General features: G+C 37.7%; 1 protein-coding gene across 3 annotated transcripts in view; it reads left to right on the top strand.

Moving 5' to 3' along the window:
* The window catches only part of TTC36 (tetratricopeptide repeat domain 36), a 146436-nt gene that overhangs the window by 67818 nt on the left and 65146 nt on the right, over window positions 1–13472 (top strand). The window contains exon 1 of one of the 3 annotated variants that reach the window (XM_036220617.1): window positions 8272–8463. The exons of the other annotated variants lie outside the window; for them this stretch is intronic. The gene's annotated coding sequence lies outside the window, so the exon portion shown is untranslated. Of the gene's footprint in view, window positions 1–8271; window positions 8464–13472 lie in introns of those variants that run through there. 3 annotated transcript variants of the gene reach the window in all.

Genomic DNA, 13472 nt, shown 5'->3' on the forward strand with positions numbered 1-13472 from the left:
TCAGTTTTTATCTGTAGCGGGGTGGCCCGGATGGAAGGCCCGGGGATGGCAAATGTTCCTGAGTGGTGTCAAGATTTCCATGCCCCTTAGGTCAGCCCGCAAAGCTTAACTCTCCTCTGCGCCTGTCCATGGTACGTTGAGTGTACTTCACACTACGACTGAGAAAAATGACACACCCAAGTGACACAGCTACTCGACACTGCCCAATAGTACTGGGTCCACTGTAAACATTCTCGCCATGAAATTCCCATTGCCAAAGTCAATGCTACAGTAACCCCTTTAACCATCTAGTCCTTTTTTTAGAGTATCTTTTTGGACTCTGTATGGCTGTTCTAGAAACTTACTGAAAGAATGGCTCATAGCGAGATCCAAATCCATATACGTTGAAATAAAAGCCTATAGGCAAACTCTTCAGCAGCCAAAATCAGTGTTTCCTGGGGGAAGAGAGTATGAGGAGATGGTGAGAGGGTCCCCTCAGACACACAGACCCTGCCAATCTGACTCCTGAGGGTGCGGGCCTTTACCCTTTTCATGCTTCCAGGCCCTCATATTCCACTGCAGGCCTCAGAGTGCTCACGTCAGCTTTGGCTCAGATAGAAACAGACCCAAATTTCCAGATGGACCTACTTTAAACCCTGAGATTCATCCCTACTCAAAGATGTACAGAAAAAAGAAAAGAACTAGTTTTACCTTGGCCACCTCTATTGCGCAGTTGAGATTTATCCTGTTTACTCCTGGGGCCTTGCATAGTTCATAAGGAAGACAAATTATCCACAGGTAATCAGTGGCTGAGCTTTTGGGATGTTCAGGTAGAAACTCACCATTCAAAATGGATCTCCCATCAAACAATCTACTCGGAAAGGATAAGGGCACTGCATGATGTAAGAAAACTCCAGAAAGCATACTAAAGACACCAAGAATCAATTGTCCTTAGTTCATAGGACGTTGAAAAAACCCGAATCTAAAACCCTGTTTGATCTTTATATCGTATCTGCTGGCAAAGGGTTTGAGGTGAGTTCTAAACATATAAAAGATACAGTAGCAGAGCAGATAAGAAAAAGAGTAGAGGTTATCAGGTATATGAGCAATAATTAAAATACTAAAATTGGATGTTAGTTTTCTAGCAGCTATACATTAAGTTAAAATGTTCCACCAATTGTCAGAAGAATCAAGCTAATCTATTTGCAAACATTCTCTTCAAATCAAATCAGTAAGAAATTTATCACATAGGGTCCTTGTTTAAATCTTTAATTACAGCTTTTTAAAAAATGATGCTCAATATGGACAATTCTCATGTTGACAATTTACAAGAGCTGAAAGTGTGTCATACACACTAAGGAAAGTCATCCGCTTTTATTATGAAGCACCCACCAATACTCTCTAGAACAAAGAAAGAGAAGCACTGGGATGTGTGTTGAAACTCTAATAGCATCACCCAAACAGCAGCTTTCAGGAGACAATGAGAGCCGTCCGTCCTATGCCACCAAGTTGTCAAAGGCATAGCTGTGATTTTGTTATGAGGAACAATGAAAACTGATGTAGGAATTGAAATGTGAGTATTAAGATAGAGATGTAATGAGAATGGCTGGTTCATATTAACTCTAGATCCACAGTTCAGAGACTATAAGAAGACATAGAATCTAATTCTAATATCCTATTTTTATAGTGATTCCAGGATTACAGGTTTAAATTCTCAGTAGCCCTGAGATTCAGTGGGACTACAGAACCTGGCTCAGCTTACTCTCTCACCCATGGGATGCCCCAACAATGAAACTGCTTTCAAATAAAATGGGTGAGGCTTAAGAAATAATATATCCAAAAACAACTTTTATATAACCCAGATCTCTGGATAGATGGTAGAGGAGCAGCTTTTCTTAATGGGTAGACTCCTTTCCATCCTGAGAGACAGCTGGGAGTAGTGGGACTGTCACTGTACTGATAGGTCAGAAAGGTCACCATGAGCATGAAATGAGCTGACACACCTAAACTGCTTAGAACAATGCCAGACATACAGTAAGCACTACAAATGTGTTATTTACTGTAATTCTTTTGGCTTGGCTCCAATTATTTTCACCTCCACAAGTTTCTGCTCCCTCATTTTTAAATGAACCATTTTGAGCCCTGGCTCTTCTGCTCACTAGCTTCAGGTACCTCATCTAAAAAATCAAGGTAATTAATATCCTTTTCAAGATTATTGTAAGGATAGTGACATAATACACTTAAGAAACTCAACTTAGGGCTCAACTCAAATTAAGTTCTTAATAATTTTGTAAACTTTATACAGTTGTTTTTATATAATTATTTATATTAAATTAGGAATATATATATTTTTCAAATCATGTTCTTAAACAGTAAGTACAGTCTAAGTTTTATTTTATTTTTTATTAAATTTTTGGAGTGACATTGGCTGATAAAATTATATGTTTCAAGTATATACTTCAATAATACATCATATACATATTGCATTATGTGTTCACCACCTAAAGTTCTAGCATTCTAAGTTTTAAAAAAACCCATTTTGTATTTTTTCAGCATGTAGTGGTATATTTCATCTGGCAGAACTCTAAATGGTTTTAGTGACCCAAGCTGCCAGTTGTCATTTACTTCTTTGTATAAATGAGAACAGCAAGTCACCTTCACCAAATATATGATCTGGAAAGCAAGATGTGAGCGGACCTGCTGGGGCGTATTCACGAGACTCATAAAGGCTTTCCCCGCTGTCCACGATGGCCTGCAGAGCTGGTCCTGGGGAACAGATGAGGAAATCTGCACAGGGGCCAGCAGAATGTCTTGGAAGGAAAGGGACTAAGACCTCAATCCTTACCTTTTAAAAGCCAACATTTTAAAACTTCCTCTGGTGGATTAAAATAATCCTGATGAAAAACCAGGTCACTGTTGTGGGAGTATTTCATGGGCATCCAAGGGGAAACTCACCAAAAGGGAAGGATGGAACCAGGTAACTAAGGTACAAAGACAGAGCACAGAGCTTCATGGAAGAGGGGCTAGAGCAAACCTGGCTGAAGTTGGGAGACTCTCTCTCATAGATTTAGCATGGGCAGTTTGCCCTGAGGGGAAAAAAATGGTTGAACAAGTAGGGGCAAACTAAAAAGTTCCAATTCGTGACCTTGAGTATGATGCTATCCTGGCCAAACATTAACAATGAAAGAGAAAGATGGCCTACTGAAGACCAGCTACAGGGAACTCTCTTTATAGTAGTTGCAGTTAGAGAAATAAGAGCCTAATCCAGGATATGGTGTTTGACTATGATCATTCACAAGGATGCTTCCATTCCACCAATGTGGCATATGCTTCAGAAGTGACAGTTTCTCTTCAGTTATGTGTCACAGTCCCTGTAATCAAGGGACACAGCAGCCCAGGAAGGCTCCAAGAGAGAAACAGACTGACATGGATTACACCAGTTATAATTACAAGGGAAAGTTCACACATATTAAGGAAAATTTAGAAAATAAGAGAAATTAAAGAGATCTAAAAAATTAAACTTACTAAGAAACTAAACTTGGTCTTAAAAATTAAGAAGCAAGAGTAAGATAAAAAAGCTCTAGAGATGAATGGTTGTGATGGTTACACAGAGGTGAAAATACTTAGAGCAATAGAACTATATAATTATTTATAAAAAAGAAAAAAAAAAAAAAAAAAAAAGAACTCCAAGTGAGATTACATGCCGATGTGAAAAATCAATCAAAAAAAGTTATTTAGTAAACTAAAAGATAAAATAGTAAAGTTAGTCTTAATCTAATCACAATTACTACTTGTATATTTCCTGTGGTTTTAAATGTTTTTTTCTTAATGTATAGGTTATTTTCTTATAATAATCTGTCTTTATAATCTACTTTTCTTTTACTTAACATTCTTTGGAAGACCTTTTTTCCATATTATTTTAATCTGTCAATGTACATCATTCAGTAGCTATATGATAACTAATCAAGAATACCTAGCATAGATAATTTAGCTACTGTTAAGACATTTTGATTGCTTATTAATCTTTGATATTGCTAAAATGGCAGAGGACATCAGTGCATAATTTTAACTATATTTAGATTTATTTCCTTAGATAAGATTGTCAAAATTGGAATTACCAAAATGAACATTTGACACATATGACCACAATTTCTTCTCAAAAGTTTGATACTAAATTATTTTGCTTCGAGCAATCTATGAGAGTGCCAAATTCATGAGGCATTATCAGATTTAGAAAACTGATCATTTGAAAAGTGAAAATGTCACATCATTATTTTTATTTTATTTTTATTTGCTCTCACAGAGACTGATTTGTCACATATGTTTGTAAATTAGCTGTGTTTCATCTTATGAATTATTTGTTCATATCTTTTGTCCAGTTATCTACTAATCCACTTAAATTTGCATGTAATACATATAGTAACATGATATTTCTTGACCTGAACCATTTTTGCATGCCATAGTGTAAGCTATTTCCGTTTCTCAACCACTACTGGATATAAAGAAAGAAAAGTGACAGTAATTTAAGGGTAACTGCAAGACAGGAGCTACCCCTTAGGAGATAAGTACAAAGAGAGAAAGAAAATACCAGTGTCTTTTGTAGGTTTTCCCATCTCCACATTGGGGGTATGCACCTCACTGTAGTAAATCAAGAATTCCACATTGTGATCAAATCTGTGTCTATCAGCCAAGGAAATCTGAGTTAGAAACAGGCAAAGAAGACATGTTAGCACTATTGCTGCTGACTGCTTGGGGCTGAGGTCAGAGCTGAGGGCTGAAGCTTCTTCCACGAGTGGGCATAATAATCAGGGGCAGAGGTGAGAATGGAGAGGAGGCTCTGGTGATTGCATGGGGATAAAAAAGGAGCAGAGTGTGACTCCCTCTAGGTTAATAGGTAAAAGTATGGAACATTTATGGAAGACTGAGTGAAGAACAAGATCAGGATCCAAGAAGAGGGGTGCTGGCAATAAAAGGGTTCTGTTATTGATTACCAGAGCAGCCATCTTATCATCTCCAAGGTATTCAATGGGACTCAAGGGACAGTTGCTATGCTGGGAACTGATGGTGGCAACCATCAGTGTTTAGGGCTAGTCCTCCAAAGGGATGATAGCAGTCAACCATCCTTGGGCCATCCTACAAAATGTTGCCTGAGTTGTATTTTCTCTTCCCATACTTTTTAGCACCCCGAATACCTTGAGTAGATTTCCCCAACTGTGTCCCCCACCACCAGTACTCAAAAAAGAGCAGATACTCACCAGAGAGCTGATACCAAAAATTCAGGACGGCTGGAAGCACATAATACAAAGCCTCATCTACTTCCAGGGGCAGCTCCTGTACATACTTCAGGGTGAGTGCTGCCTTTGAGCCAGGGTGGAGGTTCCCCACATTACAGTAGATGTCCCTGGAGCATTTATACTCCTCCAACAGGAAGGCTTGTTGCCCCTGGCTGATGGCGTTCTCGTAGTTGGTGTGGGCCTAGGGAGAAGAGGGAAAGAAAGGTGATATCAAAGGTGACATGGTTGATGAAAAAACAAGTGACACAGAAAACAATGACTGGTAAGGAGGGACTGTGATTGTTCTTCCCAAGTTCACAGCTATACTTTGAATGTCTGATTGATTTTGATTTTTCTCTCCAAATACTTTTAGAAAAATAGTGGCTAGACGGGAGTGGAGAAAAAGCTTTCAACATCAGCCTATTTTTGTAAAGTTGCATTTTCTAGAGATCCTAAAGGGGGAGAAAAAAGGAGACAAGGTACTCATCCCTAGTACCTTCATCTTGTCCTTATTCTGCCATTTTTTTCCCATCTATCATGGCTTCAAAGTCATAGACAGCTGAGTCTTCATCCATGGGAAATACAAAGAAGACCTCTAAAGGAACTTTCTCTTTATTTTCATAGTTTAAGATAACAGACACGCCAGCCACATACTCACAAACGGACAAGATCACAGAGCTGCTCTTCAGTGGCACTGCAGACAGATCAGAGTTTGAGATTAACTAGTAGAATGCTTCCTGCAGGCCAGGCGTTGTGCTAGGTGCCAAAGATACAACGGCGGGTGAGAATCACAAATCAGGCTTACCTGGCTCCTCTTGGTGGGTTAGTAGACCATAAGGCACACTATGGCGACACAGAACTACTGTGGAATAGACACATAAACAGAGTGACATGTTTGGCATTAGTTATTCAAATACCAGTATTTCATGTGCTTCTCTCTGGCATTATATATATATTTTTTCTACAATATATATGTATCTATACATATATAATATTATGAATATGTATACATATTATATATATACATATTATATTTATATTATATATTATGTATATATTCATATCACATACATTATATATAGTATACATATGTGTGTACATATATATATGTATGTGTATGTGTGTGTACATATATCTATATATATGTAATGCCAGAGAGAAGCACATAAATATATTAAGAAGGTTAATGATGGAGCTAGGAAGGAGAAAGAAGCTGAAAAGAATGAGACAAAGGTGCCAATAGTTAGGCTCCTTCTAAATGCCAGACCTAGCTAGGGAAGCTGTAAGAATCACTAAGTAGCTACTGAACAGGAAATCTCTGAAACACCCTAAGGCTGGTTCAAACACGAGCTCCACTTCTTCAAAAGTGAATTTAATATACCACTCCTTAGGTATAGTCAATAAGTATAATTAACTTAACCCCTCTGAACCTCAGTATTCTTTCTAAAATGAAAACCATACCTATACATCATATATGTATACCTGAATTCATAATACATTTATTAATTCCCTGGAATGATGCCTGGCCTATGGAAAGCATTTATTCGATGATGACAGACACTTGTGTTGTTCTTGATATTGTTGTTAACTGTTGTTAAAGAGAGCTTGGCTGATATTTTGGATCACGCTCTTCAGAGATCTGCACATAAGAAGCTACCTGATCCAAAACAGACCCTGCAACTTAGATCACTTACCTTGTGACTTTTCTTTTGGGGCTCATGACTGAAACCACTGTTTGTTTTCTCTGTCCAAGATATTCATATGTCATATATGTAACATGTCTTCTATTTTAAATCAGGCCATCCTAAACATATCTTCCGAATTTTATTATCTTAGACAACCATTTCATGTGGTGTTGCAACAAAGGGATACACTTATGTACCTAGATTATGATTTACATCATGATTCTTTTATCCAGATAATCAATGGATGAGCCTGGTCCTAGTCATTGGCCCTAATACCACTGGAAGCTGCACTCCATCCATTTTGAACTGAGTCATCTGTGAGCCTGCCTCTCCTTGTTCTGTCAAAGAGTGACCTGAGCTACAATTTCTAGCACCAATAAGGGGAATTTTTACTAAAAATACACTTTAAGGAGCTAAAACGGAATTTCTTGGTGCACAAAGAAAGCTAAAGAAAAATTAAGCTAATGTGCTTATCCAGACTCCCAGAGGCAAAGAATTTACTGGGAACCCCAACCACCACTCAGGAACCTGCACGAAAAACATGTACGTCCTTGAGAAAGGCAATTTTCCTTCTGAGAACAGCTCCCCCCTCAAGGATTCTGAGGCTTTGTCAGGACTATTTATAGGCCCTCCCAATCACCATATAAAACATCACAGGCCACCCCAACCCAGAGCAATGGCCATGTTTGCTCACCTATCTGATAACTTGGTATTTCTTATACACCATGCCCCTCCCCAACAAATCAGCACCAATAAATCAGGCTTTTTGTTCCGTGTCTGTTTTCCTTTTGAGGAAATGGATAAATACTGACTGTGGCAAAATGGCTCACATCAAGTAAAAACACAGAGGGTAATCATGGCTGTGGGGAGAGGAGTGGCTGCTCAGGAAAACGGTTTCCACACAGACACTTGATGGCCTAAGTTCTCTGGTAAAACAGGTTGGGGCTGGGGAAGGGCAGCAGGGAGCTTAAAGCAAGAGAAGAACAAGGGACAAAGACGTGCAATAGTTGAAGAAACTGTCAGGGAACCAAATCTGTAAGTTTCGCAGTACTCACCAAGGTTGGCTTTTAGGTGAAGAGGCAGAAGCAGAGGGTGAGTGTTTCCTGGAAAGAAACAGGCTTCTTTCCGGATTCTAACCCCAGAACAAATCCCTCGCTGAGGGAAATTTGCTCTTCTGCACCCTCTTCTCCACCCTCCCCAGTACAAATTATACTGGGTCAAAATAAGTTCTCCCTTCTTCAGGATGCATTTCAGAAATGCACCTAGCAACAGGTATGCAGACTGGCCCCAATGGCTGACCAAGATCAAGGCCTTGAATCTGACGCAGCTGGGAGAACAGAGGGCGGCTCATGGAGCCAGGATCTGCACGTTTCTGGACCCACACGTCCTAGGAGTCTGGCCTTGTTCGGTTCCCTCCCGCGCACGGAGAGAGAGGAGCCCGCCAGCGCGGGATGGCGTAGCAGCCGCACCCCGCAGCCTTTTACAGGGGAGAAGTGGAGAACCCGCAATCAGCCCACGGAGGCGAGGTGGGTACTGAGTGGGACTTGAATAGAAACGGAGAGTGATTTCATCTTTAGTTTTTCAGTCCTAGATTTTCAGCGTCCAAGTATTAACAAAAGGGATCGGAGTCAGTCCGTTGAAGTTCTGCATAGGACTTAGGGGGTGCAATCCGATTTGGGTTGGGGGTGGGGAGGGAGGCTTAAGTTCCATTTCCACAGCACGAAATTACACAAAATTGAGGAAATACCAATTGCCCATATGCAAAAGAAGGGAAAGAGGAGGAGAGGAGGGGGAGGGAAAGAGAGACAGACAAGAGAAAGGGTCGGGGGAGAAGGAAAGTAAAAGAGAAGGGAAGTAGGAAGAGGATTACTAGGAGATGGCTAAATCCCCCTTCCAGGCCCCACAAAATTCCCCTAACCTGCCAAACCTGCAGAAACCCCGGGATCATACGCCATGACAAAATTCATCACCTTTTTGCCTTGCAGTAGAAACAAAACAAAACAAAACAAAAGCCCCAACATATTTAGAGATGAAGAAAGGTGAGATCCAGCCCCAACGCGCGAGCAGCGTGGTCGGTCACCTACCTCCTCCTGCAGTACGGAGCCTCTGAGTCACTGCCAGGAGAAAGCAACTGCAGTCAAAATTACCAGGAAGACCCGCCCCCTTCTAGGGACCAGTTATAAGGTAGCAACAACATGAGTAAAAGATCGATGGGAAATTCCTAAGTAAATATTCTAATATTCTCTTTTCTCTGAATTAAAGAGGGTTTGGGGGGGTTTTTTAAGTGAAAATGCCGTAATAGTAACATCAACAATGATATCAAAAACTACCTATTTCTGTAATAGACTTAATTACCAAAGGCTTACTGTGTGTTAGGCCCTGCTAATACTGTGGGCTAGGCCCTGAACTTTATGAACTTTATATTAGTGACTTTTCAATTCTAAATTGAGTCATTTGTCCCAAGATTGTATCCTCCCCACATCATGGGAGGAGGGAGAGGGGGCGATTAGGAGCCAGGGCAATGCGCACAGGGCCGAAATCTTCCCGTCATGGGTCATTTATAGGGTTTTCATCAGGATCTTAAGTCAAGTTTTGGAGAGTAACATGTTAGTAACAGAATATCTGTGTTAATTTACTGGCTAAGGGACGCTAGAAGTGATGAAGTTCTCTACATCTTTTCTATTTAAAAAAGACCTATCAAATCTGAGGCTTAAAGAAACAGTTATATTGCCGTTGAGAATCTGCATAGGGGAAAGAATACATGTATTGAAGACTCGGCTTGATTTTGGTCTCTGCAAAGTGTTTATTGTGGCACATTTACTCTCTTTGAACCTGTTTCCTTATCTCTAAAATAGATATAATGACTACCTCTCTGGGTTGTTTTTAAAAATCCGATGGCTATTAATAGATGTGGCTATATATATATATATATATATATATATACACACACACACACATACATAAATATATACACGCATATATACATACACATATATATACACACACATACATATATATAATCATCACACCCACACACAGATGCGCACGTATTCATACATAAAAAGCACAATTTAAAAACAAATTCTATTTTATCAGTATTAGGCCCTAAGATCATGTTTTTTACATATATCAAACTAATTGTAAGATGGAATAAACTTTTTATCTTGGTAGAAATCATGTCTGGTATTGTTTCTTGTGGTTGCAACTTTTTTCTGTTAGCTGAAGTATCTGGACAACAGAGAGAAGTTGGAAAAGTGGACAGAGTTCATCATTTGACCCACCTGGACTAAAGAGGTTAGAATTAGAAGTCTGCCACAGACCAGACATGGCAGGCTTGGTTGGAAAGAATTGAATTAGGAAATGCATGATGCTGGTTATTGGAAGGGCAATTATATGAAAAGTCTCTGAACCTGGCACTATATATACAATTAAACAAAATTTTATAGCTATTAAAAATATGAATGCATTTTATTTATGTTTCTTCATATTTTGTTTATATACAATGAATAATTTCACTTTTTTACATAACTAATTAAGCAAACTATCAAACTTTTGAAAGATAAACACATAATTCATTCTTTTAGTTAGAATCTATTTATTGGGGTTCTGCTATATGCAAGGCTACTATTATTCTAGACATTGCATTATGGCAATGATAAGACACCAAAAGATTTACTCACCTGGAATTTACATTGCAAGGGAAAGAAATTTTTAATAAACAAATAAATAAAAAAGAAAATATCCAGTACTGAAAGTGCTTAAAGAAAATAAAACACATAGTATAAAGGAGAATGAATAGAGGCTATTTTAAATTTGGTATCTCCACCCAAAAATCTGTGCTTGAGACTTAATATTGCTAAGTATTCTTCACACAACCCGTATCCTACCTAATACTTGATTATGATCAATAAAAAGTAAACTTTTAAGGAAACTATCTTTTTTTTAATATGAAAAGCATATTTACATAAAATGGAAAAAGATCTGTGGACTATGAGAACAGTATTCAACTCATTTCAGCACCTACCAATGTCACACATATACCCTAAATTATGCCAGTGTATGTTAATTGTAAAATGCTGCTTATTTACATCCTATTCTTCCAGGAATCATTTCCCTACCTGAAATAAATAAGAGCTATTTGTGTTACCATATAGAATATTTAGCACTGGTTTGGAACAGGCTTTCAGTAAGCTGTTTTGCTTATCCTCTAGTATGATGCTATTATTCTCTTATTCTCTTTATCATCACGGAGTTTCATTTAAGTCTTAGGTTATGTTTATTGTTTCTCCCCTGAGATTTCCATAACAATTTGTCTAAGATTTCCTATTGTTCTTGTCATCCTTTTTCCCTTTATGTATTTTCAAACTTATAAACCTTTAAGTAAATACTCAAATGCATTAAATTATTTGATTAATGGATAAATGCATTTAAATGATGATAGTGTATATACTCTTATGCTTTGTGATTGCTATCCACTGTAGATATTGTAGGAGAAATATCAAAAGTAACAAATGCCAGAAATGTACACAAGTCTTATAAGCATTTTCTTTACTTGACCTACTGGTAATAGCAATTACAAATAATAGCAGTCATTTTCACGCAATCACTGGTAACTTTCAAATTTTATGTTTGGATCGATTACATGAAAACTGATCCCAACAGAAACTTATCATATAATGATTCCCAAAGGGTGAGGGGTGGGGGAAGGGGGGAGGTAGATGGGGTAAGGGGGATCAAATATGTGGTGACAGAAAGAAATCTAATTATAGAAGGTGAACACACAGTGTAAATATATATATGCCTTACTGTTAAAGTGTACTGCTGAAACTTATTGAATTTCGTTAACCACTGTCACCATAAAAAATAAATTAATTAAAAATAATTAATAATGATAATGATGATAATAATAATTATAATAATAATAAAGAAAAAGAAACTTACCATAAGTGAATGGATAATAGATAAGATGGACTGAACAAAAGTATCTACCTACTATGTACTGAGTTCTTATTAGAAATCAGTGCAAAGTATTTTTCATGGTAAGGCAAACAGCTTTAATTTCAGACAGGAACAATGGCTGTCATCACCGAGGAAAGAGTGAGAATAGGGAATAAATAAAATGGAGTCACTTTAGCCAAGCTGCTAAAATTATTAACATTATGAAGGTTGGGACATGAGGAAAGACTCCATTTTTGTTCTAACTATCCTGGGAACTTAATTTTTAAAAAAATCATAGGAGCACATAGTATGTTATAGAAAATGTATAAGCATTATCTCATTTAATCCTCATGATCACTCTGTGAAATACTATTATAACTCCATTTTATAAATGACAATATTTAAAAAAAAAATTTCAAGTTTATTGAAATAGACAATGAGTTGCTTATATTTACATTGTACAATTCAATGAGGGTTTTTTTTTCAATTATAGTTGATATATAATAATATCCTAGTTTCAGTTGTATAGCTTAGTAATCAGAGATCCACATAACTCACAGTGATCACCCCATTGAATCTAGTACCTCACTCTCCCCTTACATATTTATTACATTATTAACCATCTTCTCCTCTACATCTTCATCTCCATCTCCATCTCATCTCCATGTCTATTCTGCAACTATTCTTTCGCACCACTTAATCCCTTTGCCTTTTTTTTGCTGTCACCAACAAACCCCCTCCCATCTAGTAGCCCTAAAAATATTTTCTATATCTATGAGTTTATTTCCACTTTTGTTGTTTTTGTTTATTTTGTTCTTTAGATTCCACATGTATGTGAAATCATGTGCTATTTGTTTTTATCTGACCTATTTCATTCAGCTCAATACCTTCTAGGTCCATCAGGGCAATACCTTTTTCTATCTCCTTTTTAGTCTGTTTCTGTCTTTTAATCTGAAGTCAGTCTGTTGTAGACAGCATATGTAGGGATGTTGTTTTCTTATCCATTCAGCCATTCTGTCTTTTGGTTGACACTTTTCTATTTGAGGTATTTGTTGATAGGAATGTACTTATTAACATTCTTTAATCCCGTTTTTGGTATGTGTTTTTTCTTCTTAAAGAGGTCCCTCCAACATTTCCTGTAATACTGACTTGGTGTTGATAAATTCCCTTAGCTTCCTTTTGTCTGGGAAGCTCTTTAACTGTCCTTCAACTCTAAATGATAGCCTCGCTAGATAAAGAATTCTTGGTTGTTGATCTTGAGTTTTCATCACTTCGAATATTTTGTGTCGAGCCCTTCTGTCCTACATAGTTTTTTTTTTTGAGAAATCAGCTGCTAGTCTTAAGGGTGCTCTCTTGTAGATAATTACTTGCATTTCTCTTCCTGCTTTTAAATTTCTCTATTTGTATTTAACCTTCAGCATTTTAATTGTGATGTGTCTTTGTGTTCCTCTCTCTTGGGAGTCTCTGAGCTTGCTGGGGTTGTATGTCTATTTCCTTTACCAGGTGAAGGGAGTTTTCCTTCATTATTTCTTCAAAAGCTTTTCAACATCTTGTTTTCCTTCAAGTACCCCTATGACATGGATATTTTTACATTGAA

The sequence above is a fragment of the Rousettus aegyptiacus genome, unplaced genomic scaffold, assembly GCF_014176215.1.
Source record: "Rousettus aegyptiacus isolate mRouAeg1 unplaced genomic scaffold, mRouAeg1.p scaffold_m13_p_5, whole genome shotgun sequence".
Classification (NCBI taxonomy): Eukaryota; Metazoa; Chordata; class Mammalia; order Chiroptera; family Pteropodidae; genus Rousettus; species Rousettus aegyptiacus.